The 20,849-nt window shown below is 45.1% G+C and overlaps 16 non-coding genes across 16 annotated transcripts; all 16 read right to left on the bottom strand.

Annotated features, from left to right (window-relative positions):
* Window positions 1-541: 541 nt before the first annotated feature.
* LOC141195286 (U2 spliceosomal RNA) lies at window positions 542-732 on the bottom strand. Its single transcript, XR_012267884.1, has one exon. It is a non-coding gene; the product is annotated as a U2 spliceosomal RNA (small nuclear RNA).
* Window positions 733-1,853: 1,121 nt separating this feature from the next.
* On the bottom strand, window positions 1,854-2,044 carry LOC141195288 (U2 spliceosomal RNA). The gene has a single exon (XR_012267886.1). It is a non-coding gene; the product is annotated as a U2 spliceosomal RNA (small nuclear RNA).
* Window positions 2,045-3,166: 1,122 nt separating this feature from the next.
* Window positions 3,167-3,357, bottom strand: LOC141195289 (U2 spliceosomal RNA). The gene has a single exon (XR_012267887.1). It is a non-coding gene; the product is annotated as a U2 spliceosomal RNA (small nuclear RNA).
* Window positions 3,358-4,475: 1,118 nt separating this feature from the next.
* On the bottom strand, window positions 4,476-4,666 carry LOC141195290 (U2 spliceosomal RNA). The gene has a single exon (XR_012267888.1). It is a non-coding gene; the product is annotated as a U2 spliceosomal RNA (small nuclear RNA).
* Window positions 4,667-5,788: 1,122 nt separating this feature from the next.
* Window positions 5,789-5,979, bottom strand: LOC141195291 (U2 spliceosomal RNA). The gene has a single exon (XR_012267889.1). It is a non-coding gene; the product is annotated as a U2 spliceosomal RNA (small nuclear RNA).
* Window positions 5,980-7,099: 1,120 nt separating this feature from the next.
* Window positions 7,100-7,290, bottom strand: LOC141196043 (U2 spliceosomal RNA). Its single transcript, XR_012268611.1, has one exon. It is a non-coding gene; the product is annotated as a U2 spliceosomal RNA (small nuclear RNA).
* A 1,120-nt stretch (window positions 7,291-8,410) lies between these two features.
* LOC141196089 (U2 spliceosomal RNA) lies at window positions 8,411-8,601 on the bottom strand. The gene has a single exon (XR_012268655.1). It is a non-coding gene; the product is annotated as a U2 spliceosomal RNA (small nuclear RNA).
* Window positions 8,602-9,723: 1,122 nt separating this feature from the next.
* LOC141195292 (U2 spliceosomal RNA) lies at window positions 9,724-9,914 on the bottom strand. The gene has a single exon (XR_012267890.1). It is a non-coding gene; the product is annotated as a U2 spliceosomal RNA (small nuclear RNA).
* Window positions 9,915-11,032: 1,118 nt separating this feature from the next.
* LOC141195294 (U2 spliceosomal RNA) lies at window positions 11,033-11,223 on the bottom strand. Its single transcript, XR_012267891.1, has one exon. It is a non-coding gene; the product is annotated as a U2 spliceosomal RNA (small nuclear RNA).
* Window positions 11,224-12,344: 1,121 nt separating this feature from the next.
* Window positions 12,345-12,535, bottom strand: LOC141195295 (U2 spliceosomal RNA). The gene has a single exon (XR_012267892.1). It is a non-coding gene; the product is annotated as a U2 spliceosomal RNA (small nuclear RNA).
* A 1,118-nt stretch (window positions 12,536-13,653) lies between these two features.
* On the bottom strand, window positions 13,654-13,844 carry LOC141195296 (U2 spliceosomal RNA). The gene has a single exon (XR_012267893.1). It is a non-coding gene; the product is annotated as a U2 spliceosomal RNA (small nuclear RNA).
* Window positions 13,845-14,964: 1,120 nt separating this feature from the next.
* LOC141195297 (U2 spliceosomal RNA) lies at window positions 14,965-15,155 on the bottom strand. The gene has a single exon (XR_012267894.1). It is a non-coding gene; the product is annotated as a U2 spliceosomal RNA (small nuclear RNA).
* A 1,122-nt stretch (window positions 15,156-16,277) lies between these two features.
* Window positions 16,278-16,468, bottom strand: LOC141195298 (U2 spliceosomal RNA). The gene has a single exon (XR_012267895.1). It is a non-coding gene; the product is annotated as a U2 spliceosomal RNA (small nuclear RNA).
* A 1,118-nt stretch (window positions 16,469-17,586) lies between these two features.
* On the bottom strand, window positions 17,587-17,777 carry LOC141195300 (U2 spliceosomal RNA). Its single transcript, XR_012267897.1, has one exon. It is a non-coding gene; the product is annotated as a U2 spliceosomal RNA (small nuclear RNA).
* A 1,118-nt stretch (window positions 17,778-18,895) lies between these two features.
* On the bottom strand, window positions 18,896-19,086 carry LOC141195301 (U2 spliceosomal RNA). Its single transcript, XR_012267898.1, has one exon. It is a non-coding gene; the product is annotated as a U2 spliceosomal RNA (small nuclear RNA).
* A 1,121-nt stretch (window positions 19,087-20,207) lies between these two features.
* Window positions 20,208-20,398, bottom strand: LOC141195302 (U2 spliceosomal RNA). Its single transcript, XR_012267899.1, has one exon. It is a non-coding gene; the product is annotated as a U2 spliceosomal RNA (small nuclear RNA).
* Between the last annotated feature and the right edge of the window lie 451 nt (window positions 20,399-20,849).

A 20,849-nucleotide genomic window follows, 5' to 3' on the forward strand; every position in this document is an offset into this window, starting at 1 on the left:
CAGGCATTAAATGAAAGAAGTCAGTGTTCCAGCAGAGGGAGACAACGTTTCAGAAAAGGCATTGTAGCAAACCAAAAAAGAAATTTTAAGCGCAGCAGAGTAACCAGCTCACATACCTGTTAGCTCAGGTGAGTTTAAAAGGCTGCTGTTGATAACAAGGGCATTTGCTAAATAGATGGTGTGTGTGCAACAATATACTGAAAGGTCAATTATATTGTGCAGCTTATCTCACCACCTGTAGTTATTTAGGTGAAAGCTCCAAAATGCTTGCCTAATATGTCTGTTTATCCAAAAGGAAGTATAGAGGGAGAGCTAGATAGATAGCATTGCATTACATTACATTACATGGCAATGCAATGCACAGTTGCTGAAGTTGAACCAAAATGAGCTTGTCATCTGGCTTCTGCAACTTTTAACATGAAAAATCCAATGAGGAGAAGAAAAGCAAAGCCAAAGAGTCCATCCCAAAATCCGACAAACAAGCAAAATGAACAAAAAGCATTGAATTCAATTCTTTCTGATTTTAGAAACTGCATTAAAGAAGGGGTGCACCGGTCCTGGAGATACTGCAATACCAGGTCAATGCGTGGAGTGGACAGAGCAAGCTCTTTTTCCATCTCCCTGTTCTAAAAATCCATTTAATATATGGTCCCCAGATAGGGGACGTATCAGATATTAAACTGATAAGAACAGATACTACACTTGATCTTAGCCAAAAGGCCGAGAAGCGATAACCAGAATTGGTTTCCGACTACGGTGCCACCCAAGGATTCTGAAAAGTCCATTTGTGGAGATGGCCACCTGGACTCCCGTTAAGAAGACATGCTGTCAACCTCTAGATCCCTCACATGCCTGCACTTTTCGGCTTGCTGCTGCTGCAATCCACGCGTTTTAGATCTGCATAACTCCACATCTTTTAGCACAGTACCCTCAACCCCCGGCTGTTCCCACCCGCCTCAACACCGTTGGAAGGGAGGAGAACCAATTAAGGCGGGGGGGGGGGTGGAACGAGCAGCTGTCTACCCTTAGCAGGAGGGTTGCTGATTAATTACCTCTCCTGCTGCTGCTGCTGCTGGCTGTCCAGCAGCAGACTGAAGGTGGCTGCTGCTGTGCGCAGGTATATAAAGGCTCAGAGCCTATTATGACACGCGCAGCCAGCGTTCCATTGCCACATTCCGTCTACTGCAGGCGGGATACCTGGATGGCTGAATGTCACTGAGAAGCTCACAGAGACCGCCATAAGCAACAGTTTAAAAGAATGCCACAGACTAATCAACCAAACTTTTTGGGTTGGTTTCTCTTTTATAGTCTGCAGGCATTAAATGAAAGAAGTCAGTGTTCCAGCAGAGGGAGACAACGTTTCAGAAAAGGCATTGTAGCAAACCAAAAAAGAAATTTTAAGCGCAGCAGAGTAACCAGCTCACATACCTGTTAGCTCAGGTGAGTTTAAAAGGCTGCTGTTGATAACAAGGGCATTTGCTAAATAGATGGTGTGTGTGCAACAATATACTGAAAGGTCAATTATAATGTGCAGCTTATCTCACCACCTGTAGTTATTTAGGTGAAAGCTCCAAAATGCTTGCCTAATATGTCTGTTTATCCAAAAGGAAGTATAGAGGGAGAGCTAGATAGATAGCATTGCATTACATTACATTACATGGCAATGCAATGCACAGTTGCTGAAGTTGAACCAAAATGAGCTTGTCATCTGGCTTCTGCAACTTTTAACATAAAAAATCCAATGAGGAGAAGAAAAGCAAAGCCAAAGAGTCCATCCCAAAATCCGACAAACAAGCAAAATGAACAAAAAGCATTGAATTCAATTCTTTCTGATTTTAGAAACTGCATTAAAGAAGGGGTGCACCGGTCCTGGAGATACTGCAATACCAGGTCAATGCGTGGAGTGGACAGAGCAAGCTCTTTTTCCATCTCCCTGTTCTAAAAATCCATTTAATATATGGTCCCCAGATAGGGGACGTATCAGATATTAAACTGATAAGAACAGATACTACACTTGATCTTAGCCAAAAGGCCGAGAAGCGATAACCAGAATTGGTTTCCGACTACGGTGCCACCCAAGGATTCTGAAAAGTCCATTTGTGGAGATGGCCACCTGGACTCCCGTTAAGAAGACATGCTGTCAACCTCTAGATCCCTCACATGCCTGCACTTTTCGGCTTGCTGCTGCTGCAATCCACGCGTTTTAGATCTGCATAACTCCACCTCTTTTAGCACAGTACCCTCAACCCCCGGCTGTTCCCACCCGCCTCAACACCGTTGGAAGGGAGGAGAACCAATTAAGGCGGGGGGGGGGGGTGGAACGAGCAGCTGTCTACCCTTAGCAGGAGGGTTGCTGATTAATTACCTCTCCTGCTGCTGCTGCTGCTGGCTGTCCAGCAGCAGACTGAAGGTGGCTGCTGCTGTGCGCAGGTATATAAAGGCTCAGAGCCTATTATGACACGCGCAGCCAGCGTTCCATTGCCACATTCCGTCTACTGCAGGCGGGATACCTGGATGGCTGAATGTCACTGAGAAGCTCACAGAGACCGCCATAAGCAACAGTTTAAAAGAATGCCACAGACTAATCAACCAAACTTTTTGGGTTGGTTTCTCTTTTATAGTCTGCAGGCATTAAATGAAAGAAGTCAGTGTTCCAGCAGAGGGAGACAACGTTTCAGAAAAGGCATTGTAGCAAACCAAAAAAGAAATTTTAAGCGCAGCAGAGTAACCAGCTCACATACCTGTTAGCTCAGGTGAGTTTAAAAGGCTGCTGTTGATAACAATGGCATTTGCTAAATAGATGGTGTGTGTGCAACAATATACTGAAAGGTCAATTATATTGTGCAGCTTATCTCACCACCTGTAGTTATTTAGGTGAAAGCTCCAAAATGCTTGCCTAATATGTCTGTTTATCCAAAAGGAAGTATAGAGGGAGAGCTAGATAGATAGCATTGCATTACATTACATTACATGGCAATGCAATGCACAGTTGCTGAAGTTGAAACAAAATGAGCTTGTCATCTGGCTTCTGCAACTTTTAACATGAAAAATCCAATGAGGAGAAGAAAAGCAAAGCCAAAGAGTCCATCCCAAAATCCGACAAACAAGCAAAATGAACAAAAAGCATTGAATTCAATTCTTTCTGATTTTAGAAACTGCATTAAAGAAGGGGTGCACCGGTCCTGGAGATACTGCAATACCAGGTCAATGCGTGGAGTGGACAGAGCAAGCTCTTTTTCCATCTCCCTGTTCTAAAAATCCATTTAATATATGGTCCCCAGATAGGGGACGTATCAGATATTAAACTGATAAGAACAGATACTACACTTGATCTTAGCCAAAAGGCCGAGAAGCGATAACCAGAATTGGTTTCCGACTACGGTGCCACCCAAGGATTCTGAAAAGTCCATTTGTGGAGATGGCCACCTGGACTCCCGTTAAGAAGACATGCTGTCAACCTCTAGATCCCTCACATGCCTGCACTTTTCGGCTTGCTGCTGCTGCAATCCACGCGTTTTAGATCTGCATAACTCCACCTCTTTTAGCACAGTACCCTCAACCCCCGGCTGTTCCCACCCGCCTCAACACCGTTGGAAGGGAGGAGAACCAATTAAGGCGGGGGGGGCGGTGGAACGAGCAGCTGTCTACCCTTAGCAGGAGGGTTGCTGATTAATTACCTCTCCTGCTGCTGCTGCTGGCTGTCCAGCAGCAGACTGAAGGTGGCTGCTGCTGTGCGCAGGTATATAAAGGCTCAGAGCCTATTATGACACGCGCAGCCAGCGTTCCATTGCCACATTCCGTCTACTGCAGGCGGGATACCTGGATGGCTGAATGTCACTGAGAAGCTCACAGAGACCGCCATAAGCAACAGTTTAAAAGAATGCCACAGACTAATCAACCAAACTTTTTGGGTTGGTTTCTCTTTTATAGTCTGCAGGCATTAAATGAAAGAAGTCAGTGTTCCAGCAGAGGGAGACAACGTTTCAGAAAAGGCATTGTAGCAAACCAAAAAAGAAATTTTAAGCGCAGCAGAGTAACCAGCTCACATACCTGTTAGCTCAGGTGAGTTTAAAAGGCTGCTGTTGATAACAAGGGCATTTGCTAAATAGATGGTGTGTGTGCAACAATATACTGAAAGGTCAATTATATTGTGCAGCTTATCTCACCACCTGTAGTTATTTAGGTGAAAGCTCCAAAATGCTTGCCTAATATGTCTGTTTATCCAAAAGGAAGTATAGAGGGAGAGCTAGATAGATAGCATTGCATTACATTACATTACATGGCAATGCAATGCACAGTTGCTGAAGTTGAACCAAAATGAGCTTGTCATCTGGCTTCTGCAACTTTTAACATGAAAAATCCAATGAGGAGAAGAAAAGCAAAGCCAAAGAGTCCATCCCAAAATCCGACAAACAAGCAAAATGAACAAAAAGCATTGAATTCAATTCTTTCTGATTTTAGAAACTGCATTAAAGAAGGGGTGCACCGGTCCTGGAGATACTGCAATACCAGGTCAATGCGTGGAGTGGACAGAGCAAGCTCTTTTTCCATCTCCCTGTTCTAAAAATCCATTTAATATATGGTCCCCAGATAGGGGACGTATCAGATATTAAACTGATAAGAACAGATACTACACTTGATCTTAGCCAAAAGGCCGAGAAGCGATAACCAGAATTGGTTTCCGACTACGGTGCCACCCAAGGATTCTGAAAAGTCCATTTGTGGAGATGGCCACCTGGACTCCCGTTAAGAAGACATGCTGTCAACCTCTAGATCCCTCACATGCCTGCACTTTTCGGCTTGCTGCTGCTGCAATCCACGCGTTTTAGATCTGCATAACTCCACCTCTTTTAGCACAGTACCCTCAACCCCCGGCTGTTCCCACCCGCCTCAACACCGTTGGAAGGGAGGAGAACCAATTAAGGCGGGGGGGGGGGGTGGAACGAGCAGCTGTCTACCCTTAGCAGGAGGGTTGCTGATTAATTACCTCTCCTGCTGCTGCTGCTGCTGGCTGTCCAGCAGCAGACTGAAGGTTGCTGCTGCTGTGCGCAGGTATATAAAGGCTCAGAGCCTATTATGACACGCGCAGCCAGCGTTCCATTGCCACATTCCGTCTACTGCAGGCGGGATACCTGGATGGCTGAATGTCACTGAGAAGCTCACAGAGACCGCCATAAGCAACAGTTTAAAAGAATGCCACAGACTAATCAACCAAACTTTTTGGGTTGGTTTCTCTTTTATAGTCTGCAGGCATTAAATGAAAGAAGTCAGTGTTCCAGCAGAGGGAGACAACGTTTCAGAAAAGGCATTGTAGCAAACCAAAAAAGAAATTTTAAGCGCAGCAGAGTAACCAGCTCACATACCTGTTAGCTGAGGTGAGTTTAAAAGGCTGCTGTTGATAACAAGGGCATTTGCTAAATAGATGGTGTGTGTGCAACAATATACTGAAAGGTCAATTATATTGTGCAGCTTATCTCACCACCTGTAGTTATTTAGGTGAAAGCTCCAAAATGCTTGCCTAATATGTCTGTTTATCCAAAAGGAAGTATAGAGGGAGAGCTAGATAGATAGCATTGCATTACATTACATTACATGGCAATGCAATGCACAGTTGCTGAAGTTGAACCAAAATGAGCTTGTCATCTGGCTTCTGCAACTTTTAACATGAAAAATCCAATGAGGAGAAGAAAAGCAAAGCCAAAGAGTCCATCCCAAAATCCGACAAACAAGCAAAATGAACAAAAAGCATTGAATTCAATTCTTTCTGATTTTAGAAACTGCATTAAAGAAGGGGTGCACCGGTCCTGGAGATACTGCAATACCAGGTCAATGCGTGGAGTGGACAGAGCAAGCTCTTTTTCCATCTCCCTGTTCTAAAAATCCATTTAATATATGGTCCCCAGATAGGGGACGTATCAGATATTAAACTGATAAGAACAGATACTACACTTGATCTTAGCCAAAAGGCCGAGAAGCGATAACCAGAATTGGTTTCCGACTACGGTGCCACCCAAGGATTCTGAAAAGTCCATTTGTGGAGATGGCCTCCTGGACTCCCGTTAAGAAGACATGCTGTCAACCTCTAGATCCCTCACATGCCTGCACTTTTCGGCTTGCTGCTGCTGCAATCCACGCGTTTTAGATCTGCATAACTCCACCTCTTTTAGCACAGTACCCTCAACCCCCGGCTGTTCCCACCCGCCTCAACACCGTTGGAAGGGAGGAGAACCAATTAAGGCGGGGGGGGGGTGGAACGAGCAGCTGTCTACCCTTAGCAGGAGGGTTGCTGATTAATTACCTCTCCTGCTGCTGCTGCTGCTGGCTGTCCAGCAGCAGACTGAAGGTGGCTGCTGCTGTGCGCAGTTATATAAAGGCTCAGAGCCTATTATGACACGCGCAGCCAGCGTTCCATTGCCACATTCCGTCTACTGCAGGCGGGATACCTGGATGGCTGAATGTCACTGAGAAGCTCACAGAGACCGCCATAAGCAACAGTTTAAAAGAATGCCACAGACTAATCAACCAAACTTTTTGGGTTGGTTTCTCTTTTATAGTCTGCAGGCATTAAATGAAAGAAGTCAGTGTTCCAGCAGAGGGAGACAACGTTTCAGAAAAGGCATTGTAGCAAACCAAAAAAGAAATTTTAAGCGCAGCAGAGTAACCAGCTCACATACCTGTTAGCTCAGGTGAGTTTAAAAGGCTGCTGTTGATAACAAGGGCATTTGCTAAATAGATGGTGTGTGTGCAACAATATACTGAAAGGTCAATTATATTGTGCAGCTTATCTCACCACCTGTAGTTATTTAGGTGAAAGCTCCAAAATGCTTGCCTAATATGTCTGTTTATCCAAAAGGAAGTATAGAGGGAGAGCTAGATAGATAGCATTGCATTACATTACATTACATGGCAATGCAATGCACAGTTGCTGAAGTTGAACCAAAATGAGCTTGTCATCTGGCTTCTGCAACTTTTAACATGAAAAATCCAATGAGGAGAAGAAAAGCAAAGCCAAAGAGTCCATCCTAAAATCCTACAAACAAGCAAAATGAACAAAAAGCATTGAATTCAATTCTTTCTGATTTTAGAAACTGCATTAAAGAAGGGGTGCACCGGTCGTGGAGATACTGCAATACCAGGTCAATGCGTGGAGTGGACAGAGCAAGCTCTTTTTCCATCTCCCTGTTCTAAAAATCCATTTAATATATGGTCCCCAGATAGGGGACGTATCAGATATTAAACTGATAAGAACAGATACTACACTTGATCTTAGCCAAAAGGCCGAGAAGCGATAACCAGAATTGGTTTCCGACTACGGTGCCACCCAAGGATTCTGAAAAGTCCATTTGTGGAGATGGCCACCTGGACTCCCGTTAAGAAGACATGCTGTCAACCTCTAGATCCCTCACATGCCTGCACTTTTCGGCTTGCTGCTGCTGCAATCCACGCGTTTTAGATCTGCATAACTCCACCTCTTTTAGCACAGTACCCTCAACCCCCGGCTGTTCCCACCCGCCTCAACACCGTTGGAAGGGAGGAGAACCAATTAAGGCGGGGGGGGGGTGGAACGAGCAGCTGTCTACCCTTAGCAGGAGGGTTGCTGATTAATTACCTCTCCTGCTGCTGCTGCTGCTGGCTGTCCAGCAGCAGACTGAAGGTGGCTGCTGCTGTGCGCAGGTATATAAAGGCTCAGAGCCTATTATGACACGCGCAGCCAGCGTTCCATTGCCACATTCCGTCTACTGCAGGCGGGATACCTGGATGGCTGAATGTCACTGAGAAGCTCACAGAGACCGCCATAAGCAACAGTTTAAAAGAATGCCACAGACTAATCAACCAAACTTTTTGGGTTGGTTTCTCTTTTATAGTCTGCAGGCATTAAATGAAAGAAGTCAGTGTTCCAGCAGAGGGAGACAACGTTTCAGAAAAGGCATTGTAGCAAACCAAAAAAGAAATTTTAAGCGCAGCAGAGTAACCAGCTCACATACCTGTTAGCTCAGGTGAGTTTAAAAGGCTGCTGTTGATAACAAGGGCATTTGCTAAATAGATGGTGTGTGTGCAACAATATACTGAAAGGTCAATTATATTGTGCAGCTTATCTCACCACCTGTAGTTATTTAGGTGAAAGCTCCAAAATGCTTGCCTAATATGTCTGTTTATCCAAAAGGAAGTATAGAGGGAGAGCTAGATAGATAGCATTGCATTACATTACATTACATGGCAATGCAATGCACAGTTGCTGAAGTTGAACCAAAATGAGCTTGTCATCTGGCTTCTGCAACTTTTAACATGAAAAATCCAATGAGGAGAAGAAAAGCAAAGCCAAAGAGTCCATCCCAAAATCCGACAAACAAGCAAAATGAACAAAAAGCATTGAATTCAATTCTTTCTGATTTTAGAAACTGCATTAAAGAAGGGGTGCACCGGTCCTGGAGATACTGCAATACCAGGTCAATGCGTGGAGTGGACAGAGCAAGCTCTTTTTCCATCTCCCTGTTCTAAAAATCCATTTAATATATGGTCCCCAGATAGGGGACGTGTCAGATATTAAACTGATAAGAACAGATACTACACTTGATCTTAGCCAAAAGGCCGAGAAGCGATAACCAGAATTGGTTTCCGACTACGGTGCCACCCAAGGATTCTGAAAAGTCCATTTGTGGAGATGGCCTCCTGGACTCCCGTTAAGAAGACATGCTGTCAACCTCTAGATCCCTCACATGCCTGCACTTTTCGGCTTGCTGCTGCTGCAATCCACGCGTTTTAGATCTGCATAACTCCACCTCTTTTAGCACAGTACCCTCAACCCCCGGCTGTTCCCACCCGCCTCAACACCGTTGGAAGGGAGGAGAACCAATTAAGGCGGGGGGGGGGGGTGGAACGAGCAGCTGTCTACCCTTAGCAGGAGGGTTGCTGATTAATTACCTCTCCTGCTGCTGCTGCTGCTGGCTGTCCAGCAGCAGACTGAAGGTGGCTGCTGCTGTGTGCAGGTATATAAAGGCTCAGAGCCTATTATGACACGCGCAGCCAGCGTTCCATTGCCACATTCCGTCTACTGCAGGCGGGATACCTGGATGGCTGAATGTCACTGAGAAGCTCACAGAGACCGCCATAAGCAACAGTTTAAAAGAATGCCACAGACTAATCAACCAAACTTTTTGGGTTGGTTTCTCTTTTATAGTCTGCAGGCATTAAATGAAAGAAGTCAGTGTTCCAGCAGAGGGAGACAACGTTTCAGAAAAGGCATTGTAGCAAACCAAAAAAGAAATTTTAAGCGCAGCAGAGTAACCAGCTCACATACCTGTTAGCTCAGGTGAGTTTAAAAGGCTGCTGTTGATAACAAGGGCATTTGCTAAATAGATGGTGTGTGTGCAACAATATACTGAAAGGTCAATTATATTGTGCAGCTTATCTCACCACCTGTAGTTATTTAGGTGAAAGCTCCAAAATGCTTGCCTAATATGTCTGTTTATCCAAAAGGAAGTATAGAGGGAGAGCTAGATAGATAGCATTGCATTACATTACATTACATGGCAATGCAATGCACAGTTGCTGAAGTTGAACCAAAATGAGCTTGTCATCTGGCTTCTGCAACTTTTAACATGAAAAATCCAATGAGGAGAAGAAAAGCAAAGCCAAAGAGTCCATCCCAAAATCCGACAAACAAGCAAAATGAACAAAAAGCATTGAATTCAATTCTTTCTGATTTTAGAAACTGCATTAAAGAAGGGGTGCACCGGTCCTGGAGATACTGCAATACCAGGTCAATGCGTGGAGTGGACAGAGCAAGCTCTTTTTCCATCTCCCTGTTCTAAAAATCCATTTAATATATGGTCCCCAGATAGGGGACGTATCAGATATTAAACTGATAAGAACAGATACTACACTTGATCTTAGCCAAAAGGCCGAGAAGCGATAACCAGAATTGGTTTCCGACTACGGTGCCACCCAAGGATTCTGAAAAGTCCATTTGTGGAGATGGCCACCTGGACTCCCGTTAAGAAGACATGCTGTCAACCTCTAGATCCCTCACATGCCTGCACTTTTCGGCTTGCTGCTGCTGCAATCCACGCGTTTTAGATCTGCATAACTCCACCTCTTTTAGCACAGTACCCTCAACCCCCGGCTGTTCCCACCCGCCTCAACACCGTTGGAAGGGAGGAGAACCAATTAAGGCGGGGGGGGGGGTGGAACGAGCAGCTGTCTACCCTTAGCAGGAGGGTTGCTGATTAATTACCTCTCCTGCTGCTGCTGCTGGCTGTCCAGCAGCAGACTGAAGGTGGCTGCTGCTGTGCACAGGTATATAAAGGCTCAGAGCCTATTATGACACGCGCAGCCAGCGTTCCATTGCCACATTCCGTCTACTGCAGGCGGGATACCTGGATGGCTGAATGTCACTGAGAAGCTCACAGAGACCGCCATAAGCAACAGTTTAAAAGAATGCCACAGACTAATCAACCAAACTTTTTGGGTTGGTTTCTCTTTTATAGTCTGCAGGCATTAAATGAAAGAAGTCAGTGTTCCAGCAGAGGGAGACAACGTTTCAGAAAAGGCATTGTAGCAAACCAAAAAAGAAATTTTAAGCGCAGCAGAGTAACCAGCTCACATACCTGTTAGCTCAGGTGAGTTTAAAAGGCTGCTGTTGATAACAAGGGCATTTGCTAAATAGATGGTGTGTGTGCAACAATATACTGAAAGGTCAATTATATTGTGCAGCTTATCTCACCACCTGTAGTTATTTAGGTGAAAGCTCCAAAATGCTTGCCTAATATGTCTGTTTATCCAAAAGGAAGTATAGAGGGAGAGCTAGATAGATAGCATTGCATTACATTACATTACATGGCAATGCAATGCACAGTTGCTGAAGTTGAACCAAAATGAGCTTGTCATCTGGCTTCTGCAACTTTTAACATGAAAAATCCAATGAGGAGAAGAAAAGCAAAGCCAAAGAGTCCATCCCAAAATCCGACAAACAAGCAAAATGAACAAAAAGCATTGAATTCAATTCTTTCTGATTTTAGAAACTGCATTAAAGAAGGGGTGCACCGGTCCTGGAGATACTGCAATACCAGGTCAATGCGTGGAGTGGACAGAGCAAGCTCTTTTTCCATCTCCCTGTTCTAAAAATCCATTTAATATATGGTCCCCAGATAGGGGACGTATCAGATATTAAACTGATAAGAACAGATACTACACTTGATCTTAGCCAAAAGGCCGAGAAGCGATAACCAGAATTGGTTTCCGACTACGGTGCCACCCAAGGATTCTGAAAAGTCCATTTGTGGAGATGGCCTCCTGGACTCCCGTTAAGAAGACATGCTGTCAACCTCTAGATCCCTCACATGCCTGCACTTTTCGGCTTGCTGCTGCTGCAATCCACGCGTTTTAGATCTGCATAACTCCACCTCTTTTAGCACAGTACCCTCAACCCCCGGCTGTTCCCACCCGCCTCAACACCGTTGGAAGGGAGGAGAACCAATTAAGGCGGGGGGGGGGGTGGAACGAGCAGCTGTCTACCCTTAGCAGGAGGGTTGCTGATTAATTACCTCTCCTGCTGCTGCTGCTGCTGGCTGTCCAGCAGCAGACTGAAGGTGGCTGCTGCTGTGTGCAGGTATATAAAGGCTCAGAGCCTATTATGACACGCGCAGCCAGCGTTCCATTGCCACATTCCGTCTACTGCAGGCGGGATACCTGGATGGCTGAATGTCACTGAGAAGCTCACAGAGACCGCCATAAGCAACAGTTTAAAAGAATGCCACAGACTAATCAACCAAACTTTTTGGGTTGGTTTCTCTTTTATAGTCTGCAGGCGTTAAATGAAAGAAGTCAGTGTTCCAGCAGAGGGAGACAACGTTTCAGAAAAGGCATTGTAGCAAACCAAAAAAGAAATTTTAAGCGCAGCAGAGTAACCAGCTCACATACCTGTTAGCTCAGGTGAGTTTAAAAGGCTGCTGTTGATAACAAGGGCATTTGCTAAATAGATGGTGTGTGTGCAACAATATACTGAAAGGTCAATTATATTGTGCAGCTTATCTCACCACCTGTAGTTATTTAGGTGAAAGCTCCAAAATGCTTGCCTAATATGTCTGTTTATCCAAAAGGAAGTATAGAGGGAGAGCTAGATAGATAGCATTGCATTACATTACATTACATGGCAATGCAATGCACAGTTGCTGAAGTTGAACCAAAATGAGCTTGTCATCTGGCTTCTGCAACTTTTAACATGAAAAATCCAATGAGGAGAAGAAAAGCAAAGCCAAAGAGTCCATCCCAAAATCCGACAAACAAGCAAAATGAACAAAAAGCATTGAATTCAATTCTTTCTGATTTTAGAAACTGCATTAAAGAAGGGGTGCACCGGTCCTGGAGATACTGCAATACCAGGTCAATGCGTGGAGTGGACAGAGCAAGCTCTTTTTCCATCTCCCTGTTCTAAAAATCCATTTAATATATGGTCCCCAGATAGGGGACGTATCAGATATTAAACTGATAAGAACAGATACTACACTTGATCTTAGCCAAAAGGCCGAGAAGCGATAACCAGAATTGGTTTCCGACTACGGTGCCACCCAAGGATTCTGAAAAGTCCATTTGTGGAGATGGCCACCTGGACTCCCGTTAAGAAGACATGCTGTCAACCTCTAGATCCCTCACATGCCTGCACTTTTCGGCTTGCTGCTGCTGCAATCCACGCGTTTTAGATCTGCATAACTCCACCTCTTTTAGCACAGTACCCTCAACCCCCGGCTGTTCCCACCCGCCTCAACACCGTTGGAAGGGAGGAGAACCAATTAAGGCGGGGGGGGGGGTGGAACGAGCAGCTGTCTACCCTTAGCAGGAGGGTTGCTGATTAATTACCTCTCCTGCTGCTGCTGCTGGCTGTCCAGCAGCAGACTGAAGGTGGCTGCTGCTGTGCGCAGGTATATAAAGGCTCAGAGCCTATTATGACACGCGCAGCCAGCGTTCCATTGCCACATTCCGTCTACTGCAGGCGGGATACCTGGATGGCTGAATGTCACTGAGAAGCTCACAGAGACCGCCATAAGCAACAGTTTAAAAGAATGCCACAGACTAATCAACCAAACTTTTTGGGTTGGTTTCTCTTTTATAGTCTGCAGGCATTAAATGAAAGAAGTCAGTGTTCCAGCAGAGGGAGACAACGTTTCAGAAAAGGCATTGTAGCAAACCAAAAAAGAAATTTTAAGCGCAGCAGAGTAACCAGCTCACATACCTGTTAGCTCAGGTGAGTTTAAAAGGCTGCTGTTGATAACAAGGGCATTTGCTAAATAGATGGTGTGTGTGCAACAATATACTGAAAGGTCAATTATATTGTGCAGCTTATCTCACCACCTGTAGTTATTTAGGTGAAAGCTCCAAAATGCTTGCCTAATATGTCTGTTTATCCAAAAGGAAGTATAGAGGGAGAGCTAGATAGATAGCATTGCATTACATTACATTACATGGCAATGCAATGCACAGTTGCTGAAGTTGAACCAAAATGAGCTTGTCATCTGGCTTCTGCAACTTTTAACATGAAAAATCCAATGAGGAGAAGAAAAGCAAAGCCAAAGAGTCCATCCCAAAATCCGACAAACAAGCAAAATGAACAAAAAGCATTGAATTCAATTCTTTCTGATTTTAGAAACTGCATTAAAGAAGGGGTGCACCGGTCCTGGAGATACTGCAATACCAGGTCAATGCGTGGAGTGGACAGAGCAAGCTCTTTTTCCATCTCCCTGTTCTAAAAATCCATTTAATATATGGTCCCCAGATAGGGGACGTATCAGATATTAAACTGATAAGAACAGATACTACACTTGATCTTAGCCAAAAGGCCGAGAAGCGATAACCAGAATTGGTTTCCGACTACGGTGCCACCCAAGGATTCTGAAAAGTCCATTTGTGGAGATGGCCACCTGGACTCCCGTTAAGAAGACATGCTGTCAACCTCTAGATCCCTCACATGCCTGCACTTTTCGGCTTGCTGCTGCTGCAATCCACGCGTTTTAGATCTGCATAACTCCACCTCTTTTAGCACAGTACCCTCAACCCCCGGCTGTTCCCACCCGCCTCAACACCGTTGGAAGGGAGGAGAACCAATTAAGGCGGGGGTGGGGTGGAACGAGCAGCTGTCTACCCTTAGCAGGAGGGTTGCTGATTAATTACCTCTCCTGCTGCTGCTGCTGCTGGCTGTCCAGCAGCAGACTGAAGGTGGCTGCTGCTGTGCGCAGGTATATAAAGGCTCAGAGCCTATTATGACACGCGCAGCCAGCGTTCCATTGCCACATTCCGTCTACTGCAGGCGGGATACCTGGATGGCTGAATGTCACTGAGAAGCTCACAGAGACCGCCATAAGCAACAGTTTAAAAGAATGCCACAGACTAATCAACCAAACTTTTTGGGTTGGTTTCTCTTTTATAGTCTGCAGGCATTAAATGAAAGAAGTCAGTGTTCCAGCAGAGGGAGACAACGTTTCAGAAAAGGCATTGTAGCAAACCAAAAAAGAAATTTTAAGCGCAGCAGAGTAACCAGCTCACATACCTGTTAGCTCAGGTGAGTTTAAAAGGCTGCTGTTGATAACAAGGGCATTTGCTAAATAGATGGTGTGTGTGCAACAATATACTGAAAGGTCAATTATATTGTGCAGCTTATCTCACCACCTGTAGTTATTTAGGTGAAAGCTCCAAAATGCTTGCCTAATATGTCTGTTTATCCAAAAGGAAGTATAGAGGGAGAGCTAGATAGATAGCATTGCATTACATTACATTACATGGCAATGCAATGCACAGTTGCTGAAGTTGAACCAAAATGAGCTTGTCATCTGGCTTCTGCAACTTTTAACATAAAAAATCCAATGAGGAGAAGAAAAGCAAAGCCAAAGAGTCCATCCCAAAATCCGACAAACAAGCAAAATGAACAAAAAGCATTGAATTCAATTCTTTCTGATTTTAGAAACTGCATTAAAGAAGGGGTGCACCGGTCCTGGAGATACTGCAATACCAGGTCAATGCGTGGAGTGGACAGAGCAAGCTCTTTTTCCATCTCCCTGTTCTAAAAATCCATTTAATATATGGTCCCCAGATAGGGGACGTATCAGATATTAAACTGATAAGAACAGATACTACACTTGATCTTAGCCAAAAGGCCGAGAAGCGATAACCAGAATTGGTTTCCGACTACGGTGCCACCCAAGGATTCTGAAAAGTCCATTTGTGGAGATGGCCACCTGGACTCCCGTTAAGAAGACATGCTGTCAACCTCTAGATCCCTCACATGCCTGCACTTTTCGGCTTGCTGCTGCTGCAATCCACGCGTTTTAGATCTGCATAACTCCACCTCTTTTAGCACAGTACCCTCAACCCCCGGCTGTTCCCACCCGCCTCAACACCGTTGGAAGGGAGGAGAACCAATTAAGGCGGGGGGGGGGGGTGGAACGAGCAGCTGTCTACCCTTAGCAGGAGGGTTGCTGATTAATTACCTCTCCTGCTGCTGCTGCTGCTGGCTGTCCAGCAGCAGACTGAAGGTGGCTGCTGCTGTGCGCAGGTATATAAAGGCTCAGAGCCTATTATGACACGCGCAGCCAGCGTTCCATTGCCACATTCCGTCTACTGCAGGCGGGATACCTGGATGGCTGAATGTCACTGAGAAGCTCACAGAGACCGCCATAAGCAACAGTTTAAAAGAATGCCACAGACTAATCAACCAAACTTTTTGGGTTGGTTTCTCTTTTATAGTCTGCAGGCATTAAATGAAAGAAGTCAGTGTTCCAGCAGAGGGAGACAACGTTTCAGAAAAGGCATTGTAGCAAACCAAAAAAGAAATTTTAAGCGCAGCAGAGTAACCAGCTCACATACCTGTTAGCTCAGGTGAGTTTAAAAGGCTGCTGTTGATAACAAGGGCATTTGCTAAATAGATGGTGTGTGTGCAACAATATACTGAAAGGTCAATTATATTGTGCAGCTTATCTCACCACCTGTAGTTATTTAGGTGAAAGCTCCAAAATGCTTGCCTAATATGTCTGTTTATCCAAAAGGAAGTATAGAGGGAGAGCTAGATAGATAGCATTGCATTACATTACATTACATGGCAATGCAATGCACAGTTGCTGAAGTTGAACCAAAATGAGCTTGTCATCTGGCTTCTGCAACTTTTAACATGAAAAATCCAATGAGGAGAAGAAAAGCAAAGCCAAAGAGTCCATCCCAAAATCCGACAAACAAGCAAAATGAACAAAAAGCATTGAATTCAATTCTTTCTGATTTTAGAAACTGCATTAAAGAAGGGGTGCACCGGTCCTGGAGATACTGCAATACCAGGTCAATGCGTGGAGTGGACAGAGCAAGCTCTTTTTCCATCTCCCTGTTCTAAAAATCCATTTAATATATGGTCCCCAGATAGGGGACGTATCAGATATTAAACTGATAAGAACAGATACTACACTTGATCTTAGCCAAAAGGCCGAGAAGCGATAACCAGAATTGGTTTCCGACTACGGTGCCACCCAAGGATTCTGAAAAGTCCATTTGTGGAGATGGCCACCTGGACTCCCGTTAAGAAGACATGCTGTCAACCTCTAGATCCCTCACATGCCTGCACTTTTCGGCTTGCTGCTGCTGCAATCCACGCGTTTTAGATCTGCATAACTCCACCTCTTTTAGCACAGTACCCTCAACCCCCGGCTGTTCCCACCCGCCTCAACACCGTTGGAAGGGAGGAGAACCAATTAAGGCGGGGGGGGCGGTGGAACGAGCAGCTGTCTACCCTTAGCAGGAGGGTTGCTGATTAATTACCTCTCCTGCTGCTGCTGCTGGCTGTCCAGCAGCAGACTGAAGGTGGCTGCTGCTGTGCGCAGGTATATAAAGGCTCAGAGCCTATTATGACACGCGCAGCCAGCGTTCCATTGCCACATTCCGTCTACTGCAGGCGGGATACCTGGATGGCTGAATGTCACTGAGAAGCTCACAGAGACCGCCATAAGCAACAGTTTAAAAGAATGCCACAGACTAATCAACCAAACTTTTTGGGTTGGTTTCTCTTTTATAGTCTGCAGGCATTAAATGAAAGAAGTCAGTGTTCCAGCAGAGGGAGACAACGTTTCAGAAAAGGCATTGTAGCAAACCAAAAAAGAAATTTTAAGCGCAGCAGAGTAACCAGCTCACATACCTGTTAGCTCAGGTGAGTTTAAAAGGCTGCTGTTGATAACAAGGGCATTTGCTAAATAGATGGTGTGTGTGCAACAATATACTGAAAGGTCAATTATATTGTGCAGCTTATCTCACCACCTGTAGTTATTTAGGTGAAAGCTCCAAAATGCTTGCCTAATATGTCTGTTTATCCAAAAGGAAGTATAGAGGGAGAGCTAGATAGATAGCATTGCATTACATTACATTACATGGCAATGCAATGCACAGTTGCTGAAGTTGAACCAAAATGAGCTTGTCATCTGGCTTCTGCAACTTTTAACATGAAAAATCCAATGAGGAGAAGAAAAGCAAAGCCAAAGAGTCCATCCCAAAATCCGACAAACAAGCAAAATGAACAAAAAGCATTGAATTCAATTCTTTCTGATTTTAGAAACTGCATTAAAGAAGGGGTGCACCGGTCCTGGAGATACTGCAATACCAGGTCAATGCGTGGAGTGGACAGAGCAAGCTCTTTTTCCATCTCCCTGTTCTAAAAATCCATTTAATATATGGTCCCCAGATAGGGGACGTATCAGATATTAAACTGATAAGAACAGATACTACACTTGATCTTAGCCAAAAGGCCGAGAAGCGATAACCAGAATTGGTTTCCGACTACGGTGCCACCCAAGGATTCTGAAAAGTCCATTTGTGGAGATGGCCACCTGGACTCCCGTTAAGAAGACATGCTGTCAACCTCTAGATCCCTCACATGCCTGCACTTTTCGGCTTGCTGCTGCTGCAATCCACGCGTTTTAGATCTGCATAACTCCACCTCTTTTAGCACAGTACCCTCAACCCCCGGCTGTTCCCACCCGCCTCAACACCGTTGGAAGGGAGGAGAACCAATTAAGGCGGGGGGGGCGGTGGAACGAGCAGCTGTCTACCCTTAGCAGGAGGGTTGCTGATTAATTACCTCTCCTGCTGCTGCTGCTGGCTGTCCAGCAGCAGACTGAAGGTGGCTGCTGCTGTGCGCAGGTATATAAAGGCTCAGAGCCTATTATGACACGCGCAGCCAGCGTTCCATTGCCACATTCCGTCTACTGCAGGCGGGATACCTGGATGGCTGAATGTCACTGAGAAGCTCACAGAGACCGCCATAAGCAACAGTTTAAAAGAATGCCACAGACTAATCAACCAAACTTTTTGGGTTGGTTTCTCTTTTATAGTCTGCAGGCATTAAATGAAAGAAGTCAGTGTTCCAGCAGAGGGAGACAACGTTTCAGAAAAGGCATTGTAGCAAACCAAAAAAGAAATTTTAAGCGCAGCAGAGTAACCAGCTCACATACCTGTTAGCTCAGGTGAGTTTAAAAGGCTGCTGTTGATAACAAGGGCATTTGCTAAATAGATGGTGTGTGTGCAACAATATACTGAAAGGTCAATTATATTGTGCAGCTTATCTCACCACCTGTAGTTATTTAGGTGAAAGCTCCAAAATGCTTGCCTAATATGTCTGTTTATCCAAAAGGAAGTATAGAGGGAGAGCTAGATAGATAGCATTGCATTACATTACATTACATGGCAATGCAATGCACAGTTGCTGAAGTTGAACCAAAATGAGCTTGTCATCTGGCTTCTGCAACTTTTAACATGAAAAATCCAATGAGGAGAAGAAAAGCAAAGCCAAAGAGTCCATCCCAAAATCCGACAAACAAGCAAAATGAACAAAAAGCATTGAATTCAATTCTTTCTGATTTTAGAAACTGCATTAAAGAAGGGGTGCACCGGTCCTGGAGATACTGCAATACCAGGTCAATGCGTGGAGTGGACAGAGCAAGCTCTTTTTCCATCTCCCTGTTCTAAAAATCCATTTAATATATGGTCCCCAGATAGGGGACGTATCAGATATTAAACTGATAAGAACAGATACTACACTTGATCTTAGCCAAAAGGCCGAGAAGCGATAACCAGAATTGGTTTCCGACTACGGTGCCACCCAAGGATTCTGAAAAGTCCATTTGTGGAGATGGCCTCCTGGACTCCCGTTAAGAAGACATGCTGTCAACCTCTAGATCCCTCACATGCCTGCACTTTTCGGCTTGCTGCTGCTGCAATCCACGCGTTTTAGATCTGCATAACTCCACCTCTTTTAGCACAGTACCCTCAACCCCCGGCTGTTCCCACCCGCCTCAACACCGTTGGAAGGGAGGAGAACCAATTAAGGCGGGGGGGGGGGTGGAACGAGCAGCTGTCTACCCTTAGCAGGAGGGTTGCTGATTAATTACCTCTCCTGCTGCTGCTGCTGCTGGCTGTCCAGCAGCAGACTGAAGGTGGCTGCTGCTGTGCGCAGTTATATAAAGGCTCAGAGCCTATTATGACACGCGCAGCCAGCGTTCCATTGCCACATTCCGTCTACTGCAGGCGGGATACCTGGATGGCTGAATGTCACTGAGAAGCTCACAGAGACCGCCATAAGCAACAGTTTAAAAGAATGCCACAGACTAATCAACCAAACTTTTTGGGTTGGTTTCTCTTTTATAGTCTGCAGGCATTAAATGAAAGAAGTCAGTGTTCCAGCAGAGGGAGACAACGTTTCAGAAAAGGCATTGTAGCAAACCAAAAAAGAAATTTTAAGCGCAGCAGAGTAACCAGCTCACATACCTGTTAGCTCAGGTGAGTTTAAAAGGCTGCTGTTGATAACAAGGGCATTTGCTAAATAGATGGTGTGTGTGCAACAATATACTGAAAGGTCAATTATATTGTGCAGCTTATCTCACCACCTGTAGTTATTTAGGTGAAAGCTCCAAAATGCTTGCCTAATATGTCTGTTTATCCAAAAGGAAGTATAGAGGGAGAGCTAGATAGATAGCATTGCATTACATTACATTACATGGCAATGCAATGCACAGTTGCTGAAGTTGAACCAAAATGAGCTTGTCATCTGGCTTCTGCAACTTTTAACATGAAAAATCCAATGAGGAGAAGAAAAGCAAAGCCAAAGAGTCCATCCCAAAATCCTACAAACAAGCAAAATGAACAAAAAGCATTGAATTCAATTCTTTCTGATTTTAGAAACTGCATTAAAGAAGGGGTGCACCGGTCCTGGAGATACTGCAATACCAGGTCAATGCGTGGAGTGGACAGAGCAAGCTCTTTTTCCATCTCCCTGTTCTAAAAATCCATTTAATATATGGTCCCCAGATAGGGGACGTATCAGATATTAAACTGATAAGAACAGATACTACACTTGATCTTAGCCAAAAGGCCGAGAAGCGATAACCAGAATTGGTTTCCGACTACGGTGCCACCCAAGGATTCTGAAAAGTCCATTTGTGGAGATGGCCACCTGGACTCCCGTTAAGAAGACATGCTGTCAACCTCTAGATCCCTCACATGCCTGCACTTTTCGGCTTGCTGCTGCTGCAATCCACGCGTTTTAGATCTGCATAACTCCACCTCTTTTAGCATAGTACCCTCAACCCCCGGCTGTTCCCACCCGCCTCAACACCGTTGGAAGGGAGGAGAACTAATTAAGGCGGGGGGGGGGGGGTGGAACGAGCAGCTGTCTACCCTTAGCAGGAGGGTTGCTGATTAATTACCTCTCCTGCTGCTGCTGCTGCTGGCTGTCCAGCAGCAGACTGAAGGTGGCTGCTGCTGTGCGCAGGTATATAAAGGCTCAGAGCCTATTATGACACGCGCAGCCAGCGTTCCATTGCCACATTCCGTCT

Source organism: Phyllobates terribilis, unplaced genomic scaffold, assembly GCF_046119375.1.
Source record: "Phyllobates terribilis strain yellow unplaced genomic scaffold, ASM4611937v1 Scaffold_74__1_contigs__length_7073193, whole genome shotgun sequence".
NCBI classification, from domain to species: Eukaryota; Metazoa; Chordata; class Amphibia; order Anura; family Dendrobatidae; genus Phyllobates; species Phyllobates terribilis.